The sequence below is a fragment of the Coturnix japonica genome, chromosome 5 (assembly GCF_054131305.1).
Source record: "Coturnix japonica strain WE chromosome 5, WE-NBRP24, whole genome shotgun sequence".
NCBI lineage: Eukaryota > Metazoa > Chordata > Aves > Galliformes > Phasianidae > Coturnix > Coturnix japonica.
This window is the reverse complement of record NC_140667.1, coordinates 29,212,971-29,222,296: the sequence shown is the minus strand read 5'-3', so window position 1 is coordinate 29,222,296 and position 9,326 is coordinate 29,212,971. Positions and strand designations below refer to the sequence as shown.

At 37.0% G+C, this 9,326-nt stretch overlaps 1 protein-coding gene across 1 annotated transcript in view; it reads right to left on the bottom strand.

Moving 5' to 3' along the window:
• Positions 1-244: 244 nt before the first annotated feature.
• Positions 245-9,326, bottom strand: part of LOC107314923 (uncharacterized) — a 188,673-nt gene continuing 179,591 nt past the window's right edge. The window contains exons 8-10 of the mRNA XM_085549820.1: positions 5,688-5,765; positions 3,006-3,128; positions 245-438 (exon numbers count right to left, since the gene is read on the bottom strand). The gene's annotated coding sequence lies outside the window, so the exon portion shown is untranslated. The remainder of the gene's footprint in view (positions 439-3,005; positions 3,129-5,687; positions 5,766-9,326) is intronic.

Below are 9,326 nucleotides of genomic sequence, written 5' to 3'. Positions count from 1 at the left end.
TGTGCCTTACATACAATCATATGAAAAACCTCATTCAGGTCAGAAGTTAACTTGAATGTATTTACCTTATAAACACTGTTGATGAAAGCTTTGTTGAAACTTATGGTCTTTAAAACACCTTGATTTTGATGAAACAGGATGTTTTGATGAAATTTTAATTCATTGACAGTACTTTACTTTCAAATGTTGAGATAGCAAACCAAATTATCTGGCTTCAGAAAACATTTGGCAGAGAGAACAAATGTTTTTAGTGTCACCTGAGATACTTTAATAAAAGGTAGATTAACAAGAATAGAAGCTGATAAACTCAGATTTGGAATTATTCCCAACACTTTCCCATACGGAAGCCTCAGGTTTTTGGAACATAGCTCATAAGCAATCACTGGATGTTCTGTTGGTTTCGTTTAAACCCTGGTTGGATGAGTTCCTCTCCATTTACTAGAAAAAAAAACCAAGCAAGGGATGTGCTGTGATTACCAAGTTAATCTGAGGGCTTTATTTTCATATTGTTTTCACTCTCTTTTTCTTAGATGTATGCATTGTCTCATCTTAAACAAGTGAGTTCTTCAGTGAGAGGGCCTTCCTCTTGTTAATAGTTGGTATATGTTCTTTATATCCACTTGTGACAGACACTGTAGTTTTAAAATAAATATTAATTCTACTTCTGGAGTTCCTGGGTACTCCTGAAGTACCCATTTGGGCCTGTTGTGTTACACATTAAACAAACATACAGTAAAAAAATCTGTTTCAGATTTGGTTGGATGCAAGGGAAGCCAATATATCTGAGGATTCACTGAATTAGAAGAACAGTAAGACAAATTAATCTGTTCTTACACTACTGTGCATTTTATCTATATTTTAGATTTCAGTTCCTAAACAAACACTTCATGCTATAGTAAGAAACTCAATGCTACGAAGCAGATTTCTTCAAACATATTTGAATTGTTTCTCAGTGCTTTCACTGTGAAACTTACATTTAATTCTCATAGCATTTTTAAAGTGTAGGTTATCATCTAGGTCTCTTATAAGTTCCTCATCAAAACCTCACTTTATTAGCCATGTATAGGAATGTGAAGGAAATGCATCACATTAATAATACATTTAAAAGGTAATTTACAAAATCTTTGCATACTGTATAAAACTCCTAACTTTCTGTTAGTTAATATGTAAAGAAGGCTGGATACTCTGAATGTAAGCCATTATTTGGGGAATAGCGCTAGAACATTTCTTGGAGGAAAAAGTAGTATTTGGATCATATCCAATATGAGATGGTCTGTGCTGGAACACTTTGTTGGAAGTGGACAGAGGACACGGCATGACCTCTAACACAAATGCCAGCAATACAGAGTAGGAAAAGAATATAAGCAGCAAGTTAACTCTAATGTGTGAACAAAACAGCTCTAGAAACATGGCTATGATTGGGTAGAAGCAGGTTGAGAGAGACTTTTGTTATTTGATTCCCTCTATGTTTGGATTAGCATAACTGCAAGGTCAGAGTAGCCAGAACTTCTGGGAGGTAATGAAAGAGACTGTTAGCTATTCTGCTTGAAGAAAGCACAGACAACACATAACCGGCTGTCAGATGTGCTGTGTTGGTAATAACTGTGTACATTTTATATTCAGAGAATTGTAGAATGGTTTGGGTTCGGAGGGAGCACCTAGTTCCTGCCCCTGCTATAGGCAGGGACATCTCCCCTTCTAGACCAGTTTGCCCAAAGCCCCATCCAACCTGGCTTTGAATGCTTCCAGGGAAGGGACATTCACTGCTTCACTGGGCAACCTGTTCCAGTGTCTCAGCACCCTTCCAGTAAAGAATTACTTCCTATTATCCTATTATTTATTTCTTTTTTTCCCCTTGAAATATTTCTCCCTCTTGAAGAAAATTCACTGGTGACTGAAAAGTTGAGTTTTGTAAGCTGAAAAAATACATCTTGGACTTCTCAGAAATTTAGTGCAAGCTGTGCATTTCTACAGAGATGGACAGGTAACCCCATGAAATCAGGGCTTATTTTACTTCTCCAATTCCATTTGTTTAGTCAGTTTTGTAAATACATGACATTTGGAAAAGGATTCAAATTTCTACATGACATGAATTATAACTTTACTCACAGAATTTTGTTTGCTGAGAAAAAATAAAGTGCATTGCCAATCTAAAAGGCTTCTGACAAAAGCTTAGAAAAAGATGCTGAAATGTTAGAAGTCTCACCTTAATTAGGTAATTTCTTCCTTAATTTATAATTAAAAAAATAAATAAATAAAAGGGAAAAACCTCCACTCCGCCTCCAGGAGGTAACTACCAAACTTGGTCACTGGATGCACATAATTACATCATTGGGAATCCATAACGTGAGACCTCAGAGTGTTCCAGGGGCAGAAGAGCACTGAGTTCAATCCGGGTGTTGTCCATATATGGCTGCAAAGGACCAGCCGGCGTCTGCGTGGATGCAGCACGGCCGTCAGCACAGAACTGGGACAAAACAGAGCCACGACAGCGTGCTCCTGCCAGCAGCCTTCTTCTGGGAATTTCAGGAATGCCCTCAGCACTTATTCAGCAGGAAGCTATCGGTTAAAGGCACACAGCCACGATTCTGTGTGTTTCTTTACTGAAGAGGCTTGTGTCCCTTTGAAACAGATGTTACTTAGTTACGTGGGTAGACGAGCATGTGTTTGCAGTAATATTAAATCTTTCAAATATGATCTGCTCTTTACTATCTATTTTTACTGCCCCCTATTTACATTCAAATTAGTGTTGCCTTTTACTCCCTGCACAGTGGATATCTACTTCTGAAATAAATCTAATATGCTCGAATGTAATGAAAGTCATGATGAATAACCATTTCTTAGAGTCATGAGGGATGCCAAACTAGAATGATAAAAAGTGCTTCTGAGAAAAATTCACAGTGTATTCAGAATGGGAATTTAATTGGACAGATAATGAAAAAAAATAAATTTCTACCTTTGACTTGAACAAATGTTTATATTTGTGAATGGACAGATTACTTTACCAAGAGAAGATGTAAGACTTCAAGGCCATCTGTGAATGGACTGTCCAGCCTAATGTGCCCGAAGAATTATAAATAAGTTTCGAGTGTCCTTCGTCAGGGCTTGCAGGTGGTGAGTGCTCTAGCCTAAAAGCAAAAGATATTAGTTCTATTAGTTTAAATCGTACTAATGGCGTGTATAAGTACAGCAAAGACACAGTGAGAACTGGGCAAGTTACTGGTCCAAACCAGGTTTTCTGAAGGGTTTTGTTGTTTTCTGAATCAAAATTACCCTCAGATTTTTTTAAAATTAAAAACATGTTCAGAGTTTAAGTGTTCTCACAGAAATCCCACACACCTTTACTTCCTTCATACATAAATAGATATGTGTGCAGAAGCAAGCATTTTCTGTGTGCACTCATTTCTGTGTATGTACAACACAGCACAACATAGCTAAAAATGAGATAAATCACATTTTAAAGGCTGTCCCCCCACCCCTTCCCTGTGGAAACAGTATATAGCATTCTTTGCTTGTACAAACTCATCTCACATCTGACCTAGGGTTAAAACTCCTATGCATACCCAGATACCTAAATAATAGCTTTATTTTAACTGCTCTGGTACCCTGCCAGCTCTTCATACCTCAACTGGGAGCCAGATATTTTACAGATTACTCAAAAGGCGTTTATGTGTGCAAACATAAATAAAAAATCCATTTGAGGATCAAAGATTGCAAAAAGCTTTTGGTCTGCAGCATCACAGTAAAACACAATATATGTAAACATATACGTGTATATGTATTGACTATAAGGATTATTTGCTTTAAAGATTCATTTATTTCAAAATAGAACTGTTATAGCACCAATTTCTGCACAGCCGTTGGTTTGCAGAAGTTGTCTGTTACTTGGGGAATGAAAGTATGTATTTCACATCTTACTTTCCCCAGATGTTTCTAACCAGCATTTCTAATTACACTGGGTTTTTTCTGGTACAGTAGGACAGCAGGCCACGAGCAACAGAAACCTCCCTAACTGAAGCACAGAATCAAATGCTTCTTTGTTTTTGCCTAGTCTGACAGACCATCAGGATGCACTGGGGAACTGGTATTTCTGATAAAAAGGATAATCACCTTTGCCTTCTCTCTCTCCATTGGTAGGGATTTATGCAGCTCATCATTTGTTAACAGAATGGTGAAGAAGAGTTAACACACCATTCTTTCATAGTAGAATGGCCTCACGTGTTTTTCATTTTCTGGTTTGGAAACTCAGAGAAAGATTACCACTGGCATGTTATTAAAAAGCCTGATATGTCTTTGAAGTAGAGTGCTGCCTCTGTCATCATCTTCTACCAAATAATGGGACAAACCCTTATTAAACACTTTTCATGATTTTTTTATTTTTTTATTTTTTTTTAATGAGCTTCACTTTTAGCATAGGAAAAAAAGATTGAAAGGTAATGATTTGAAAACAAAATATATCAAATACTATTTTGCAGGAAGTGTATGGCAATTGTAAGGGAACACACTAGCTCTATCAGAAACAAAAGCAAGCCATAAACTATGTCATCACTACCTCTGTTCTTTCTTGATAAACAGGCAAACATTATTGTAAAGTTCAGTAAGTTCAATATATAGTCCTACTGAATGAAGTCAAACAGATACAAGAATTGCTGCTTCCTTTAACATTTTCTTACGATGGCAAGTTATGAGGATTTGCTATTGCAAATCTAGCCATCTGCTTACAATCTGTAAATAGAAGGAGTTCTCTGCATGTGCCTGCACTGGCATGAACTTGCATAAAGCAACTTCTCTTTCTCCTCCATTAGTTGCTCCTGGTCAATGCAAAATATCAATGCTAAGTATCGCTAATTATTGGCTACATTAAATAGACAAAGCCACTAAGGAGCAGGCCAAAGGAAAAACAGAACACTGATGCATCGACCCATGTTCTGACTGTGATTGCACAAGAGTTTCTTTGGGGCTGCTTTGGCTACATGCCCATTCAACTTACACTCTCCCAGCACAGCCCAGGTGTATTGACAATAAACAAAGAGGAGTCCAGGAGCTCCAGAAGTTTTTATACCAGAAATAAAATAATTTGGGTAGGACAGTAAAATCTTTCATTGTTTAGGAATGTTTGGGATGCACTGGTAATCCTGATGATCTTAGACAGAGGCATGGAATAGTCATTTGGTATAGGCCTTTTATAAATTTGGCTGCTTCTTCTCATGTAGTAAAAGACAAAAACAAAAAGGCCTGCAACACAGATTTATAAAATAGGTATGGCCTTTAACCACTGGTTAGGCACAATGCTATGAGAAATAATAAACTACAAAACATATGCTTTTATATGAGATCTTACTCTTGAAATTGTCAGGGTTGCCTAAATCTGAAATTTAATCAAACTTTTTCCTTCTATCTGCTCAAAAGCTGCAAAATATGAGTAGGATAGCATGGATAAAGGGAAACCAAGAAAGTTTAGTCTTGACTTTTCATACATTTCTCCTTTATTCTTGGAAATTAAGGTATAAATCACTACAAATGAATGGTAAACAGCATCTATGAAGAACATCTACCTACGTCCGTCTGGTTTCAATATTAAGCTGACTTTTATGTAACACCCAGTGACTTCTTTACTCAGTGGAGATAATTATTAAAATAAGAAATACTAAAACACTGTTTTGGAGGATTAATAAATAGATACATACCTTTAAAATACTGGGTCAAATATTCTCAGTAGATCTGGATTAGCTGATGATCCCATTCACATGCTGTACTTGGAAGAGCTGAAATACACACAATACCTTTTATAGCTGAGTTCAGAAGCAACATTTCTTAAATTTGGCATTACATGGAAATCCAAAAGAGCTGAATGATACTTCAGCCTGTCTTATTTGTTTTTACTTTACAAATCAGCACGCACTGCAGAAAAGATCTGCTGTTCTTCATGACTGTGCTACAGATGACATGAAGGGGGCACATTCTCTGCCTTCTTTCCTTCTCCTGTCTTTCATCAAAACATTATATACTGTTTTGGTGGTGCCTATTTAATGAACTCTTGCAGTACCTTCCTTCATTCCCCTGAAAGGTTAAATATGGAGTAGGACATACTTGTTCACATAAAGCAGAAACTCAGCTCTTCCAAAAATTTCTAATATAAGAAAAAAATTTCTTCCTTCTGCTGTGGTTTGTTGAGGCTTATTTTCTTTCATGTTTTATAATAAGCCATGGCATTTAACGATGCCTTCAATAAACATCACTAACATTTTTTTCCTCTCTAGATGCCAATGATTAATCTTTTCTATGTTTTCAAAGAATTTGTTTAATGCCACAACCACAGCTACAGCTTCCCACAAAAACAATTTCTAGCTAAACCATCCATTTACTCAAGTATTTATTCTATCAACAGAAGTCATCTATTGTCTTACAAGCAACAAAGAGAGTACATTCATCAGTTAATGGATATGTTTAGATACCTTTCTTAGTATCTTCACCTCCTTTTCTTTGGCTAGGAAGGATAAAAGCAATCCTTAAGTTCTAGCAACAGAAGCCGAAAACAGTTTCTTCAGATGACACACTGCTCCTTTTTAAAAATAGGTTGGTAGCATGGGCCAGACATGCCACGCAGGGTGGTGCAGTTAGACCACAGTCAAGGCCATGCTGTGCTCGTTTTCTCAGCTTGAAAGCAGGGTTTGTCAAGGCAGGAATAATGAGTATGGATGTTTCCAGGTCAAACGTACCAGCTGTTTGTGGGTGAAGGCCTAGGCTTAAGGGACAAGCTACTGCCATTTGCACACTTCTTATACTTAAGTGTAATTTACCATGGTAAGCAGGTGGTGCACTTTGGAAAAACAAAATTCCATGCCTCTTCAGAGCATCCCTGACCTTTTCAGCCAGACTTTCTATGGAAGCTATGACAAACACTAAAGATGTCTTCCCCACCTGGCACCACTGCTTCAGTGCCCCTTTCATAAAGAATTTCTTCACAGTGGAAGCATTCCTGTTTTTTCCAGTAAAACTGGTAATGACAGAAATGAATCTTTTCCAACCTGGTTTCCTAAATGCATGAGTGCAGAGGGAGGAATTCAAACACAAACCAGAGCCATTGACTATTCATCAGGGAAACATTTCATATACACAGTGAGGATTCCTTTACCAAGCTTGTACTTGAATTGTATATTCAATTTACGTCGTACAGAGCTCACTTTCCAAATATTGTACAGCTTAATGTCCTTTCCCTGACCTTATTTTTCCTTTGGGATATAGCAGAAGAGTAAATAAGGGCTTCTCATCTCTTATATTGACTGGATCTGACTGCTTCCTTTATGGCAGGACTAAGAAATCTAAAGCTGATCAGTTCTGACTTCATGCTTAATTACCACATTAATTTTATTTTTTTTTTAAATTAAAGTTAGACACCATGAAGTAGTTGGAAAATGCATGGCCTACTAACAGGGTTTGAAAGGTTTCTTCCATCCTCAAGAAAGAAAAAGGTATTCAAACATGCTCTATGACAACTCATAAAAAGAATTCACAAAATGTGCATATGAGTAAAGCCAGGATGAGGCCCTGACACACTGGGCACTAAGTCCTCAGCCAGATAAAACTTCCACGGGCTTTCATGAATTGAAAAGGACATCTGCAGTGCCAATTTATAATCTCAGCTGCACCAGTTCACACACCTAAAATTACTTTCAGCTACCACTAGAATTATTACTAATCTCAAGTAGTAAGGACGCATTTCAGTAACAGTACTTTAAAGTAATGAGATCCCAATCCAAAAGAAGTGGAAAGCAAGAGACTTAATAGAATTTCCACTTATTTTCACCAGGCTTAGCAGCAAGTAAATTCTGAGCTCAACTCTCAAGCAGAGAATAGTCTGCTCTGCAGTGATGGACAGTGGAACCAGTTCCTTTCCTTGTATGACTCCTTATGGCCAGAAGTTCATTCTCTAAAAACTTGACCATGGAAAAAAATTTACTAATATTCCAACGAATCTAGGCCTCCTTTGTAAATCAGAAACTTACTGCACTGACAGAAAGTCGCTAGTCACGTAATTAAGTCAGATTATAACCGGTATTTTACATTTCTGTTAACCTGAATAGTCTTATATTACTTCAATCTTTTAATTCAGCAGCGTTCAGATGTTTGCCTTGCTTTGCAGGACTTATCATCTAAAAACTGCAGCAAGGAATTTGTCAGGATCTGGGAGAGGAAGGCAAAAGAAGTTAATATTGAAATGCAAATTATTACAAGTGAAAGGATGCTCTCCATCTTCACTTAGTTTCTGTGATTTATATCCTTAAAATAAAAAGCAGTAGCTGAAAATAATATGTTAAAGTAAAACCCAATAACTTTGCCTCTTTCATATTCTCAGTCTTTGCTGTTTTGTTTGGAGACCAGTACATGGAATTTTATCAATAAATCAAGCTCTTGGAAATAAACTTGCTGAAATCACAATCAGAATCAAATATTTATGTGATGATTTTCGTGAGAAGTTCCGTAAATACATTGTCATCAGATAAATTCTCAAGAAAACATATCAAATTCTTTTTTCCTCAACTTGGAAAAATAAGAATCAGTCATGTAGAAGAAAATTATGCTTAACAAAACAGCTGCCTGAGCAGGCCTGCACAGCAGCACCTCCACCACACTGCCCAGTTTGTTTTCCAGTTGTCATGGTGTAAAGATATTCTTTTGACATTTCCAGCAGCTGACACTTGGACACTCACAGACCTCCTCTGCTGCCCATCTCCAAACCGAGCCCATTTGCTCCATTTCCCCCTTGTTGTTGGTCTCTACCCTGTGCTTTGAGCTATTTAAGCCTGATGCTTTCTCATTCTTTATCTTAATCACCTTGCCTTTTCCTAGCAGAGAAAATACAGATCCTATAGTCATACTCCTCTTTATCTCACCTTGTTTACACTCACACTTTTCACATTAACCTTATCATTAAGTTCAGCAAATCCATGTAAGAGAGGTGCAGGCAACCACATCATGTTTATTCTCCTTATGTTCCCATTGGTTGTTTCACAAATTCACTCCTTTGAGATTCAGAAGCTTTTAAATTTCCAGTCTCAGTTCCCATTTTATTCTTCATACTGTGTGGCTCTTTGTTCCTGACTGAGGCTTATCCTGGTTAAAATTCCAGGGGGAAAAAAGAAAAAAAACCTTTACCTTTTCTTCACTAAATTCAAGAAAAAGTGCAATTTTCTTCCAGTCATCTTATTTTCCCCAAACAAGGCAGATGAGAACTGTAAACTTTTTTTTCATTATATCATTTTTTCCCATTTTTTCTACCAGTCCTGATTACAAAGGCATTAATACATTCTGTTGAAGATGCCTCT